At 36.3% G+C, this 16,048-nt stretch overlaps 1 protein-coding gene across 2 annotated transcripts in view; it reads left to right on the top strand.

Moving 5' to 3' along the window:
* GREB1L (GREB1 like retinoic acid receptor coactivator) overlaps positions 1–16,048 on the top strand; it is a 363,373-nt gene that overhangs the window by 180,518 nt on the left and 166,807 nt on the right. For both annotated transcript variants that reach the window (XM_066247406.1, XM_066247405.1), the window contains exon 3: positions 11,890–11,997. The gene's annotated coding sequence lies outside the window, so the exon portion shown is untranslated. The remainder of the gene's footprint in view (positions 1–11,889; positions 11,998–16,048) is intronic.

Raw genomic sequence — 16,048 nt, 5'->3', positions numbered from 1 at the left:
ACATCTGTAGAAAGTGGGCAAGGGTTGGGAGTGGGAGTTTGGGGTATGGAGGGAGAAAAACCAATTAATATCCTTGTTGGAAAAAAATACAGCCTGACCAGGCAGTGGCACAATGGATAGAGTGTCAGACTGGGATGCTGTGGAGGACCCGGTTCGAGACCCCAAGGTCACCAGCTTGAGCGCGGGCTCATCTGGTTTGAGCAAAGCTCACCAGTTTGGACCCAAGGTTGCTGGCTTGAGCAAGGGGTTACTCGGTCTGCTGTAGCTCTATGGTCAAGGCACATATGAGAAAGCAATCAATGAACAACTAAGATGTCGCAATGAAAAGCTGATGATTGATGCTTCTCATCTCTCTCCATTCCTGTCTGTCTGTCCCTATCTATCCCTCTCTCTGACTCTCTCTGTCTCCGTAAAGAAAAAATAAAGAAAGAAAAAATACATATTTGATATTTTTGCTTGAGGTCCTCTTCTTTTTACTGGAAGTATGTGGCTCCTTCACTAATTTAAAGTCCAAAATCCAGAGAAAAGAATGGCTGAAAAGATGTTCTTTCTATTTCTTCTAGGAGTAGATGTTCCTAAATCAAAAGCTTCATCCCCAGCCTCTTCCGGCTTCTTCAGACCCACCTTGTCGTTCTCCTTCTCCATCCTCTCCTCTCTTTATGGTCTATACATGCCAGAGACTTTTCTGAAGCCACAAAAAAGAATGAGGAAGATCTTTATGTACTTTAACAGAGAGCTCTACAAAATATTTTTTAACTTAAGTAAGCAATATCGAAAAGAGTGAATGTATTTGTCTTTGCTCATACATGCATTCAAAAAATCTTAAGGATATATGTTTTAGAAACTAATTGCGAAATGATTACCATAAGAAATCTAGGTAACATTCATCAAAATGCATAGTTATAAATTTTGTCATATTTTTTTAGTGAGAAGCAGGGAGGCAGAGACAGACTCCCACATGTGCCCCAACCAGGGTCCACCCAGCAAGCCCACTAAGGGGCTATGCTCTGCCTATCTAGGGTCCTTGCTCCATTGCAACTGGAGCTGTTTTTTAACGCCTGAGGTGGAGTCATCCTTAGCGCCCGGGGCCAACTTGCTCCAATTGAGCCATGGCTACAGGAGGGAAGGAGAGAGAGAGAGAGAGAGAGAGGGAGGTGAGAGGCAGGAGGGGTGAAGAAGCAACTGGGCACTTCTCCTGTGTGCACTGGCTAAGAATTGAATGAGGAACATCCACATGCCGGGCTGATGCTCTACCACTGAGCCAATCAGCCAGGGCCATAAATTTTGTCTTTTTTGTAATGAAAACTTTTGTTTACTGTCATAGAAACTTTCAAATACACAATACAGTGTTACTAATTATAGTCATCATGCTACACATTAGATATTGTTTTATGTGTAAAATCATATAAATCATGAGTTTTATAACATTTTTCATTTCATATATTATGTATTTATTCTATGTCAAAAATACTTTTTATAGATATATAATAGTCCATTATGGATAAATTTGTGAGGGTTAAATGAGACAATGTATATAATGTACTTGGTAGGTACTCATTAAATAGTAGTGGTTATTACTGTTACTATAATGTACTTAACTCTATTTATGGGATATTAGGTTGTTCTCAGGGTGGGGGAATTAATGTTTTGCTTCATTATAATCATAATAGCCATTAACTCTTTATTGGCTAGAAACATTTTTCTCAGTTTATTATTACTTCTTTTTATTTGTTTTAGGTATAAAATATATAGAAGTTTTATATTTTTACCAATCAAATCTCTCAGTCTCATTCTTTGTGATTTCTAGGCTTAGAAAGATAATTTCTCACTATGATATCATAATAAATCTTTATATATATATGGTAAGTATCAGTATAATAAAATTTTAATTGTTTCCTCTTAGTTTTTATGTGGTTTGGTATGGGTGGGCATGTAAATGAATATTTAATCTTTTTTCTCTCTGGAATTTATTTCTAGTGTTTACTATAAGTTTTTTATTAGCTATTTTTAAATTGTTGACCATTATTTTACTATCAAATGAATAATTTCTTTTCCCCTTTATTTTATAATGCCTCAATTATCATATAATAATTCTTATAGCTAATATAATGTTTTTGGACAGTCGCCAAAGACCTTCTCATTCTTGTTCCATCCCTACATTTTAAATTATAAAATAATTCAAACAATATTTTTGAATGTCTCCTGTGTAGACACACAAATAGGTTCTGTGATTTTGTAACAGGCAAAACAGAAAAGCAGTCCCTACCTTCATGTAGCTTAGAATTTAATAGGAAAGACAGTCAATTGATACAAATTATATAGCTCAAAAATGAGTGAAGCCCTGGACGGTTGGCTCAGCGGTAGAGCGTCGGCCTAGCGTGCGGAGGACCCGGGTTCGATTCCCGGCCAGGGCACATAGGAGAAGCGCCCATTTGCATCTCCACCCCTCCGCCGCGCCTTCCTGTCTGTCTCTCTCTTCCCCTCCCGCAGTCAAGGCTCCATTGGAGCAAAAGATGGCCCGGGCACTGGGGATGGCTCTGTGGCCTCTGCCCCAGGCGCTAAAGTGGCTCTGGTCGCAATATGGCGACACCCAGGAGGGTCGCAACATGGCAACGCCCAGGATGGGCAGAGCATCGCCCCCTGGTGGGCAGAGCGTCGCCCCCTGGTGGGCGTGCCGGGTGAATCCCGGTCGGGCGCATGCGGGAGTCTGTCTGACTGTCTCTCCCTGTTTCCAGCTTCAGAAAAATGAAAAAAAAAAAAAAAAAAAAATGAGTGAATTGTGCCCTGGCCAGTTACTCAGTGGATAGAGCGTTGGCTTGGCATATGGATATCCCAGGTTCGATTCCCAGTCAGGGCACACAAGAGAAGCAACCGTCTGCTTCTCTCCTCTCCCCCTTCTCTTTCTCTCCCTCTTCCCCTCCCATAGCTGGTAGGTAGCTCACTTGGTTCGATCATCAGCCTGGGAGCTGAGGATAGCTTAGTTGGTCTGAGCATCTGCCTCAGGTGCTGAGGATAGCTTGCTTGCTTGATTCAATCATTGGCCTAGACCAGAGTTGCCAGGTGGATCCTGGTCCGGGCACATGGAGGAGTCTGTCTCTCCATCTCCCCTCTTCTTGCTTAAAAAAAAAGTGAGTGAATTGTTAGGAAGGAGATGAATAAGGTTCTATGAGAGCTTTTAGCAAAGGGCTAAGGGAATCAGGTAGCAGTGCTTGAGTTGTGATCTAAAAAACAAAGGGAATTTAACTAGGTAAAAGTAAAGGATACGATGGATGGTATTACAGGCAGAGGGACCATAAGTGTTTAAAGGTTGGTCATTGTTGCTGGAGTATAGCGTTTGGGAAGAGAACACTAAGGCTGGAGAGATAGGCAGCGATACGTATGGTATTTTTTCTCAAAGCAATGTAAAACCAGGAAGGGTTTTAAGAAAGAGTTGAAATGATTAAGCCCTGGCCGGTTGGCTTGGTGGTAGAGGAAATTGAGAAGCAGCATAGGAGGAGGAGGAAAACCAGAGAATTTGTGAGATGAAATTCAACAGAAGAAAAGACAGTTTCAAGAAATCTACCAAGAAAGCATGTTAGATGAGAATTGAAAAATGTTCTTTGGATTTAGTGGTATGGATTGTCAAATTGCCAATAGCTCTTTCTTCATAACATGATTTTTTTATTGTTTCATTTTATTAAAATTTTAATTTATTGGGTTAACATGGATTCAAGTGTCCCACCCAATATAACACCCTCTATAACATGATTTAACCTTCATTTTGATTCACCTCTTCTTATAACCTTGTCTGAAAAGTTATTTTCCATCTTTTCTTTTATATTTCTTTCTTTCTTTTTTAGTGAGAGGAGGGGAGGCAGAGACAGACTCCCGCATGCGCCCCCACCGGGATCCACCCAGCAAGACCACTAGGGGGTGATGCTCTGCCCACTTGGGGCCCTTGCTCTGTTGCAACTGGAGCTGTTTTTTAACACCTGAGGCGGAGGCCATGGAGCCATCCTCAGCGCCTGGGGCTAGCTTGCCCTAATCGAGCCATGGCTACAGGAGGGGAGGAAAAGAGAGAGAATAGAGAGGGGAGGGGGGAGGGGAGGGGAGGGGAGGGGTGAAGAAGCAGATGTGCTCTTCTGTGTGCCCTGACTGAGAATTTAACCCAGGACATGCTCATGCCGGGCCAACACTCTACCACGGAGCCAGCTGGCCAGGGCCTCCTTGATATTTCTTAAGAATTTATAGATGTTTTCATAATGCTCCCTAAAACTTCTACTGATAGTTTGATTGGAATTGTATTCTTTATTATTTTGTTTGAGAAGGGTGGTTTTGTTTTGTTTTTTACAATGATTAGGATTCTCTTTAAGAAACCTAGCATATTTTTTTTTGAGTGTATAAATTTCCACTGAAATCGCCTACATAAAGTTTGGCAATTTAGAAAATGATGTGATCACATATATGCCATTAAGATGATTCCTGGATATTATTTTTGTTGCTATTGTGAATGGGACCTCTTCCCCGTCCCCATTACCACTATAGTATTTTCAATCTAGAATTGTATTCATTTTTATCTCCCATTTTATGGGTAAGGAAACAGGCCCAGAAAACATAGGTGACCAGTATGGTTACAAAGTAGAAGAGTCGGTAACTGCAGATCTTTAATATCTAAATTTTATTATGCTACATTAATAGAAAATCAAGTTGCTTACCCTATCAAACCTTAATACTATCTTAAGTATCACATTTTTTGTGTCAGATTTCAAAGTAGTGATATACATTTTATAGTACATGTTCAGTTTTTAGCAATGTCATTTTGAAAGACAGTCTTATGACTTGAGGAAGTGCTTCTCATCTCCATTCAATTCTCTCAAGACCTGATTCCTACCAGACAGGAACTATTTCTTCTTTGAAGTCTAAATAGACCTAACAAGCAATTGTACTGAATAAATACTTAATGAAGATTGAATATTTCCTCTGTGGTAAATCAATTATTCCTGTCGATTATTCAAGGATAGCTTCCTTTTAAAATGTCATGTAGTAAGAAATTTGTTTTCCTGAATATAGTTATTATTGCCAAAGTTTGTTCCAGTGATATAAAAATTCATGTACTTTAGGTTTTTTCAGCTATTTTTCCTGGCTTATATAAACAGTTTGAATTTTTATTTTATCTCAAATACAAATCTGAGATTCATCAACCTAGTACGAGGCAATAGTCATTTGCTGGGAGGGTTTGTTTTTTTTTAAGATTTGTAGTGTTTGAGCTCTGAAAATGGAAAATCTTAGCTAAAAGAAGTATAAGAAAGTTAGTGGTGTATTTTTTAATGAAGAAATATAATTTTGTTGGTAAATATTTCCAAAAACATAAATAATTTTTTCTTTTAATTGACAAAATTTGTACTTCTTGTATTTTATCAGCTATATATTTCATTTTATTCTCATAAACTTAACTGATACCTGTATTAGGTTTAAATGAAATACATATATAGTTGCCTGTAGAGTCTCTAATTTATGAAGTTAGTGAAATAGCTTGACAAATTTCAACTTTTGAACTATAATCAATATAGTGGAATCATATAGAGCAAGTTGTTAATGTGGCATTCAGGGGGACTGTATCAAGAATCAATTAGAAAACTCTCATTTAAATGAAGATGGAAAACAATTAACATCTTGGGGAAAATGCATATATTTTTCATTTTCTTTCTATACTAGGAGGCATGTGAACATAATCTCTTTTTTGTATTTTTCCGAAGCTGGAAACGGGGAGGCAGTCAGACAGACTCCCGCATGCGCCCGACCGGGATCCACCCGGCACGCCCACCAGGGGGCGATGCTCTGCCCATGTGGGGTGTTGCTCTGTTGCAACCAGAGCCATTCTAGCGCCTGAGGCAGAGGCCACAGAGCCATCCTCAGCGCCCGGGCCAACTTTGCTCCAATGGAGCCTCGGCTACGGGAGGGGAAGAGAGAGACAGAGAGGAAGGAGAGGGGGAGTGGTGGAGAAGCAGATGGGTGCTTCTCCTGTGTGCCCTGGCCGGGAATCAAACCCAGGACTCCTGCACGCCAGGCCGATGCTCTACCACTGAGCCAACCAGCCAGGGCCTGAACATAATTTTGAAAGAGAGAATTCATGCCTTGTGACAAAATATCCTTGGTTTTTAAGGAATAATTTATTTCTCTTTGTTTTACATTTGATAATTTCTGGGAATTAGTTATGTAATTCTACATATTCATTTAATTGTTTAATATGCATTCTGTTTTGCCAGCATAAAATATATTTCTTAATATATATATTTAAGATTTTATTTATTGATTTTAGTGAGATGAGAGAAAGAGAAGAGGGGATGAGTGGGAAGCATTAACTTGTAGTAGCTGCTTCTCATATATGCTTTGACCAGGCAAGCCTCGGGTTTGAACCAGCAACGTCAGCATTCTAGGTCAATGCTTTATCCACTGCACTACTACAGGTCAGCACATTTAATCATTTTTGGAACCTATATTTCAGTTTAAGTAACTGTTGACATTTGTTTGCTGTTTATTTTACTAGAGAAAAATTGTATAAGTATATGTGATGACAGTTATAGTACATATTTGATAACAAGGTGTTTTTTTTTTAATTTTTTATTTATTCATTTTAGACAGGAGAGGGAGAGACAGAGAGAGAGGAGAGACAGAGAGAGGGGAGGGGGGAGGAGCTGGAAGCATCAACTCCCATATGTGCCTTGACCAGGCAAGCCCAGGGTTTTGAACCGGCAACCTCAGCATTTCCAGGTTGACACTTTATCCACTGCGCCACCACAGGTCAGGCGATAACAAGGTTTTAATAAATCAGTTGAGTCATAGTGGTCTGTTATCTGTTGTTAAGGTCTTTTTGACCCAGGATTCTGTGATCTGTGAAATCTCTACAATTTGGATTTGTTAAGAAATTTTACAATGTAAGTGTTTAAATTTAGGTAAACAACACTGCAGAAAGTTGCCTGATATGGTCCAAAATGTAAAGGAAAGCAAGGTATAAATTGGAAACCACTTAAGAAGTTCTGACAACAATTAACATGTGAGAAGAGGGACTCTAAAGTTAGGGAAGTTTCTTCTTCAACATGTAACAAAGAACTTGAAATTTAACCTAGTACTTTCAACCTGCTCTGATTACTCAGCAGTGAAAGCATTGCCAAGAAAATGTACCCAAATCTTGAGTTACAGATTGTTCTTGCATCTGATTGGAAGGGGAATATGAGTTGTTTTTAAGGTATTGCAGATCTAAAGCTGCACAAATGAAGGTTGAGACCTGGGGGAGGGCTCGAGTCAGTGAAGGCAAGCCTCATAGACATTACAGCTCTGTCCAGAGGCCAAATGGGAGATAAATCACCGCTGGCCACCTCTCTTATTATTGAAATGGTTCAGCCCTGGGGTTTAACTGAAGGACTTACAGGTTTTTGAAGTGCAAATAGGATGGTGAAGGGTGAACCCTTTTAGGGTTTCATTTTGATGGATTTTTTTCCTGTGTGGATTTCTGGCACTGACTGTGATCTGGAAGGGGCCCTTGAAAAGGAAAAGTTTTGTTTTGTTTTTGATCAATCAGGCAATAAGAACTTTCCATTAGGATGTACTTTTCTTGCATGCATATCGATCCCATTGTGTTTAAAAGTAGGTCATTTAACTGGGTCTCTTTTGAGCCTTCCGAAATGTAACTGTCATTCCAAAGTCACCACTCTTACTTGGTATTAATGTCAAAGTTTGAGAGTGTTGAAGGATATAGTACTTTGGAATCAGGAGTTTGGGAGGTTACTTAGGTTCAATGTGTTAAAGTTGTCTAGTTAAAGATCAAGTCCACATTAGAACAAGTCCTTTATATATTGTTAAACAGTCTATAATTATTTAATCTTTTCCCCTTTGAGTTATGTAATTCTACATATTCATTTAATTGTTTAATATGCATTCTGTTTTGCCAGCATAAAATAAAACCCAGAAAACTCTGAGATTGTGAAATATTTCTACTATCCTATTTGTTCAGATACACTAAAGTATTTAAAGAAATGAGGGAGGCATAAAAAATACTAAGAAAGAATAAGATCATATTGTACATTTTTCTTTTACTCCACAAATAATTCAACCAAGAGATAAAATATCTTTTAAGTTTTATTTGTTTTTTTTTTCCAGTAAACGGGGATGAGAGGGATCGTTAAGTGATGTGTATGTGTGTGTTTATGTGTGTGTGTGTGTGTGTGTGTGTGTATTACAACTTAAAGGCTCTTTGTGCAAAAATTTAAAAGAAAATTATAAATATTTGTCTTAAATGTCATTGTTAAGCCTTATTTTCTTCTTAGAAATATAGTTGACATAACGTTTTTTGAGCATTTGGCTCTTTATTTTAGATTTAACAGGTATTTGTATAATTTATCCTGTTTCAAAATGATAATGTATCATATTTAGCTGCATCGGAGATTTCCCTCTATGGTACTTGATACCCTTTGTGAAATCGGGTTGTTAATCTCCATAATTGACATTGATCACACAATATTCTTAGTTGCCTTCCAAGTCAGTTTTTGTTTTCTGTTCTTCAAAAATAAATCATATGAATGTTAGGGTTAAAATTAAAATTAATTGTTAGTTTAAATTTTCCTATTGCTGAATGAAGATTGTAAATAAGATACTTTTTTAAAAACCCAAAAAACAAAGAACATTAGATAGCATCAGGCAGAGTCCTCAACATCTACAGCATCTCTGTCATTAATTTGTTGCTGGGAGATGTTAAAATGACCTTTCCTTTGTTAGGAAAGAGATCTGTGGTCCTTCCCAGAATCCTCTTGTTAACTGTCTTTTTAACCTAAGTTGGAGGCTGTCTGATGAATGAATGGTGAGCTTTTTTAATGAGCTACACATATTGTTGACATTGTGTCACACATTGCTTTTTTCATTTCTAATGTATTTTTAATTTGCGAAGCATGCATATGCCTTTCACAGCAGTAGAGTTGAGTCAGCATTTCTGAGTCCAGATATTGTTTTATGCAAACAAGAAGGTCAGGCTTAAGAATGCTGTATCCTAAACCTTAGAATAACTGGAACACACATGTGAATGAATTTCACTTTGAATATTGTTGAATAAGATACTTGAGAAAGGCTTTTCTTTACCCCCAAGAACTTCTCTTTCCTCTTGGCAAGTGAATTGCCCCAATATAAAAGCATTGAGGGGGAAAAAGTGAGCCACAGAGTGAAAAGGCAATCCACAAATAATCACTCTTTTCTGCCTTTGATTGTGTCAGATTTTTGTGTGTGTGTGTGTGGCAATTGTTTTCTTTTTCGCTTAGAAGAGGTTTATGGTCCAATGTCTGTCAAGTCAGTCCCTGTCTTGAGGTTGCAGTTGTATTTCTCTCTGGAGTTCCCAGAGGTGATGTTATCTTTTGTTCACTCAGCAGTGTGGTGGTTCCTGAGAGCATCTGTCACTTTAGGCATTACAAGATGGATTGGTCTCCAGTGAACTGCTGGTTGAAGCAAATGGTGAAAAATAAGAAAAGACAAGGGGCTTCAGGGTCTGCAGAGAGGACAGGCAACAAGGAAATACTGTTCGTTAGAAATCAAGAGTAAGCTGAGCAATAGAGGAAGAGAGAGCAAAGATGGATCAGATGTCAGTTTATAAACAACTTGGAAATCAGTCTTTTGGTGGCTATTGTGATCTGAGGAGGACATCTGCATCATGGTAAACAATTCTGTGCTTTGAATTTGCAAAATGTGTTTGGACATTAACAAAAAAGTCTGGGAAAAATGTCGAGAAATTACAATGCTATGGAATGTTTTATGTGAGGGTGTTTCCTGTTTGGAGAATTAGTAGTCTTTTAAGATGTAAAGATTTAAATATTTTTTCATCTTTAAAATATTTCTTTACATTTTATTTTCTCTTTTCTATTTCCTTCCTCTATGTTTTCTTGTAAGCAACTATAGATATGAAAATGTTTAAAGAGTTTAAGCCACATTACTAATATCCTTACTGTTTATACTGAAACTTCTTTGACATTTTTGCAAGAGGACTCTAGAAATTCTATGCCCGTGTCTTAGGCAGGCTGGGGGCAAAGTTTAAGTTATTATTTTAAGCAACCTTTTATTTAATTTAGTGGACTCTTTGATAAAAAAAAAACATATTGTTATTGATTTGTCAGAAGAAGGTGGAAATTTTCTATATATTTAGAAATTTGTTTTGTTGGCGAAAGTCCCAATTGTAAATCCTGACTGATACAGGTTCCCTCCTGTGTGAGCAAAGGAACAGGAAAGAGCTTGGTCAGAGACTAGAAAGGGGGAAGAAGGGCTTGGGGGAGGAGGACAATGTGGTTGAAAAAAATTATTTTGTCAAACTTTTTGGCACTCATCTATGAAAAAGACCATAGGTTGAAAGGTAAAGAAATTAAGATGATTAGAAGCTTTAAGCTATACAAATGGTAGAGTATCTTCCTTCTCTATGGATGTAAATAATAGATGAAAGAGTAAGAGTGACAACAAAGGATCAGGTCATTTAAGAGAATGTGTGCAGACTGAATAGGGGTCTGTGGCCCAAGGCCAAAGGTCTTAGCTTTGAGTGTAATTAGAAGAAAATACAAAAATGTCATTACTAGCAGGTGAAGTGTGCAGCACGTGGCCAAAAAATCAGCAATTTTAGACTCTGAAGCTATTAGAATTGGATTACTGACCTTTTTTAAAAATCATTAAGGTCCTTGTGGAGTCATGTAGTTTCATTGGCAGTAAGTAATGCAGTTTGACCTTGTTGACCATATGGGGTAATCTTGGGTTTGGATGTAGGTAGCAAAACTCCTGACTTAACAAAAGGATGTCTACTTGTGTGTGGGTAGGTGGGAAATACATGAGTTTGAAAATCTGGGTCTTGCATTTTTAATTGTTGTTTTTGCCTGAAGACATTCTTCTGACAGTGTGAAAGGTAAGATAAAGATTTTTATTTCAGAATCTGAAATGGTGCTTTTCTCTTTCCTCCCTTTCAAGTTGACATAAACGGAAAGTAAAATGAAAGCATTTTTAAGAAAGCATAAGTTAATATCACTTTAAATATTTTAGTGCTATAAATATTCATATTGAAATTAGTACATTCTTAGGAAAATCTTTTATTTTCTCTTTAGACACAGTAACAAAGGAATAGAAAAACTTCTAAGTTATGTATAAAAATCAATACAAATAGTTTTTATTTCACTTGATGCTTTATGGCTGTATTTCCGTGTAGTTGTTTATATTGACCATAGTCTACCTAAGGAACAGAATAATATACAAACTGTAATTTTCACCCATAATTATTTCTCCTAATTTCTACTAAAATTATACCACTCAAAAGGGTATTATCATTCCACTCAAAAACAGTAGCTCTTTTTCTTCTGGCATGCCTTTTCTCTTGGAAATAATTATTAAGACATTAGTTTCAAAAAGTAGGGTTTAATTTTAATCAATATTAGCTATTTTAAAATTTTTGATAGTTCTTTGTGAGGTAAATTTTGAGACACATCAGAGATTATAAAATTTATACTTAGAATAAGAAAATTATCTTCCACTCATTTTATTCCTAAAAATAAAAAAAGAAGTCTGTGAGCTTTTAGCATTATGATAACACCTGCCAAAAATGCAGACTTTGACAGATTTATTCACTTTATACTTAGTAGGGGGAAAAATTTAGGAACAACAGAAATTGAATATATATAATTATGAATGATTATTTTGGGAGTATTTAAGTATTTAAGAAGGAAGAATATCTGTATTTGCCAGTTATTATATATGTGGAGTTGTGTAAGATTTTGATAATTTATTTCTCATTGTAATTTTTGTAGAATTGTGAATATTTAAATTATTGTATTCTGGAATATAATACACTTGGAAATTTAACTCATCTTTATGTGTATGTTTTTATTTTCTATGTTTTTGCAGGTGCAAAAAAGCTTTAAACAAGTAAACTCTAGGCAACAGACTCCCTGAAGTGTTGAAATCCCAACTTAATCATGAACGTGACACAAAAATGTTAATAAATAAACCAAGGTATTGTACCATTATAAATATGCCCCCCCAAATTTGCAAGATCAAATTTGTTTTATGAAGGTATATTTAGAATTTAAATAAAGCTACTATATTTTGTCCTTAAACTGATTAACCAGCTATTCTATGAACTCTCCTTCCTCTTCCTCCCTCTCTACTTCCTCTCCACTTCCCCATCCTCTCCCCCCCAAAAAAAAAGAAAAGAAAAAAAAAATTCAGCGATAAGTTTTTCCTCCTGCAACACCCTCTTGTTATATTTCCTACGTGCCTGAATTATTAAGAATTCAGTTTTGTATTCCCCTTTGTTAGTTCTGGTTTTATTTTTCAAATTATCTAATGAGAGATGATTATTAATTATCTAGATTATTATCCTCTGCAGGAAATCCCCAACTATATCTAATGACCACATACATTTAAAATTTTTATCATGCTACACTATCCTGAGATGTGTTTTTAAACTTCTTATAAAGGTGTGTTTTGTATTTTTAGATGGCTCGTGATATAGAAAAGAAAAAAAAATGATACTGCTCTTTTCCTCTTATGCCAGGGAAAATAAAAAGTTTACTTAGCTTGTGAGTACTGTTTTAGCTAACCCCGCTGTCAGGGCATAACCCAAGACTGTCTTTCTCCTTTTGGAAGTTACAATGTGCTTAAATAGCCTGACATTTCCAAGAGAGGCCAAAGATCTTTTCCTCTTTTATGACCTGTCGTATCCTTTTGAGGCCAGAAAGAACAAGAGGGTCATTGCCACTTCAGCCTGGTCCCTGTTTGTTCCTTCACGGTGACCATGCAGATCCTGAAACCTACTATTGGCTTAACATTTGGGCCTGGAACATCTGGAAAATGGTCAGAGAGGGAGCTGAAGAGACAGAAGAGACAGAACTGTTGCATTTTGTTACACCAGGTGCTAGGAGGAAGCAACATTTGCCTTTTTGATATGGGAGGCAAATTCTGTGGGCCCTGGAGTTAGGCTTCAACAATTGAAGAGGTCAAAGGACAGCTGAGTGGGGTCAGTGAGACACCATGGGGTGTATTTTGTTACTTAGTAAAAGGAGCAGCCTCCTAAAACCTTAAAGGATTCTCTTGAAAATCTGTGTTGTGGAAAGGTTTTATGAGTCACACTGCAAAAACTCCTGATTTATCTAAGGAATGCTTGCTTTTGTCTAATGGAAGGATAATCCTTACCAAATGTTGGCAACTACTATAAGAGTCAATATAGGTCTGAAAAAACAGTTAGGGTTTGAAGTGTACTTTACTTTCCAAAATGTTTATCATTTTCATGTTTGTCTTTCAGTGAAGAATTTTGCACTGTTGAAATAGCACCTTTTTCTTTCCTTGGAGCAGAAAGTAGGGGAGAGAGGGGTAAAAAAAACAAGCCTACATTAATTTGGAAATTATTCTAACAAGCTTTTGACTGACCCACACACAGGATATTATAAACCTTTAAAAACACCAACATTTTAAAACTCTTAGAAGTTATATTTGAATTCATTTTAATATATAAAAGGTATAAATGGCACATGAGGTTTAATTTTTCTGGATTATAGAAGATTTTTTTAAATTTAGGTGTATTTCATAGAAGTGGATATGAGTTGATAAATAGCATTAAACCTTGTGTTTCTCCCTGAATGTGTTTCTTGCACATTTTGTAGTTTAAGAAGAGAGTAAATACTAGAGTCAAGAGCAAATACAATATTTTTCTCTTCGAAGGGAAATGAAGAAGAGGGGAGGGAATCTGCATGTTAGAGCTTTCATTCCCACAGCCTGTGACCTCAGTATACCACCTATATGATTGTAGATACCTTTGAAAGGTGTTAGCCACTGGTAGCTAGCTAGTAAAGGGGTCTGTGAGAGGAATTTAGCAGCTGTTCCAATTTATATACTATATACACTTACATATACCCAAGTAGAGTGTGTATTACAATATGTATTCATAAGAGAAAAAGATAAAATGATGAAGAAATATACAATAGGTTTTGTTTAGCATTTTCTTACTAATTTATAAATTTACAATATGTGAATTACTTGTCTGGTTTTTTTTCAGTTCTTTATTAATAATTACTCATTTTAAAGCAACATGTACTTAAATATAAGGCCTAATGTGCAGTGTGTTCTGTGTCTATTTTCTCAAGGTTAAAGTGCCTTTCAACAACTAATTTAGAAGGATAAGTGTAGTGACTGATAATTGCCTAGAGAAAACCCACAGCTGTTTAAGTAGCATTGAAATTGTGGCAAAACTGACAAATACAATTAGCAATGTTAATAATAAGATGGAAAGACAGGGGCAGATGACAAAGTGGAAAGATTAAGGTAGTAGAGGTAACAAATCCATATAAGAACAGAAGGTTCAGGTTGCTTTGAATTTCCAGTGCTTTTTTCTTTTCAACTTAGTCCTGTTTTACTACTCTCTGAATTACCAGCAGAGTGGGTGGTAATTTTTTTAATGTTTTATTTTTGCAACTTAAATAATTCAGATACATTTGTTCAGTCCCTAACTCAGATCTGATTTTGAAAGATGACTGCTGTTTTGCTGTAGTATCTAAGAAAAACAATCAGATTTTGCTGATTCTAAGGCACAATTTTATTTGTGGTGCTTTTTAAAGTCAACTTTAAAGGTATTTCTATTTGACTGTAATTACTGTGAGTGGAAATTCCTTGACCCTTCTTTGTACCCTTATAATTCTTACTAGTTATCCAAATACATTACAAAAGAAAGACCAAAACCTTGTTTCTGGATTTAGTGACCCAGTGTTACCAAAACAAAACCTGCAGTCTTTAATGTATTATTACTAATTATATTTATCTGATTAATATTCAACGCTCACTTTCCAAACAAGTTCTTAGGACAATGGGGATAGGTAAATAAAAGAAATCAGATAAATAGCATATGAAAAGTATTTAGTCATCAGGTCCCTTACTATGACACTTTTAAAGCATCCAGGAAGATGTGGGGAATTATTATAGTATCTTTTGAAATTCTCCCATTCATTTGGGAAACTGGCTTTTGCCTGTGGTGTTTTATGCAGATTTTAATTATTGTTGTGATAAATGCCCAGAAGCTTATTCTCTGAAACCATAGAGACTGGGAACTCTCTGAATGTGGCAGCCTTGATGGATGTGGTAAGCCACACTTTGGAAGCATTTCTCGTTATTTAATGTTTTCTGTTCTGGATTATTGACTCTTCTCCCTGTTGAAAAATTGGTCTCTGGTGACATGGTAGAGGTCACACATTGCCTATTATTGTTTGCTTCTTTCATCTTACATAGGGATTGCCGCTGGTAATTATACTAGTTCCAGAGAGCCTTGACGAGATGTTTTTATTTTACAGAAGAATTTCTGGTATTTCAAGGAGAAAGCAAGTGATGATTTCCAGTAATAACATGTTATTCTTCGTTACAACAGAAAAATAGCATTGTACTTGATTTTTTAATTATAACAATTTTTAATAATTATTATATTAGTTGGCATATTACAACTGATACATTGCATATCTATAAGTATATTGGTAAAAATGGCTAATTATAGAATTAAGTTATTAGGGCTGGGGCTTTATTTGCATACCAAAAATATGTTTGCCTTCAGAAATGGCTAAAAGAGATTCATCCATATTTAAATGTACAGAACTATTAAAAGATTGGAAGTTTTATTTTAATTTGTTTGTATTTTTCTCAAGATTTTTGGCAAAGAGGATGAATAAAAATAAAACTCTTTGGGGCCTGATGTGTGGTGGCACAGAGGATAAAACGTCGACCTGGAATGCTGAGGTCGCCGGTTCAAAACCCTGGGCTTGCCTGGTCAAGGCACACATGGGAGTTGATGCTTCCTGCTCCTTCCTCCTTTCTCTCTCTCGCGCTCTCTCCTCTCTCTAAAAATAAATTTAAAAAAATAAAACTCTTTAGTTTTGAATGCATGGTTAGTTTTGTGCTTTTTAGAATGTGCTTGTGAAGAGATAATATCTCTTCAAACCCACTTAATGTATAATTGAATAAGACACACAAAAGAGCTTAATGTGTTCATTTTTTAAAAAATTCATTTCCTGTTTTTAACAAAAAA

Source organism: Saccopteryx bilineata, chromosome 11, assembly GCF_036850765.1.
Source record: "Saccopteryx bilineata isolate mSacBil1 chromosome 11, mSacBil1_pri_phased_curated, whole genome shotgun sequence".
Lineage (NCBI taxonomy): Eukaryota > Metazoa > Chordata > Mammalia > Chiroptera > Emballonuridae > Saccopteryx > Saccopteryx bilineata.
Note: the sequence above shows the minus strand (reverse complement) of the source record. Positions and strands in the feature narration are given on the sequence as shown.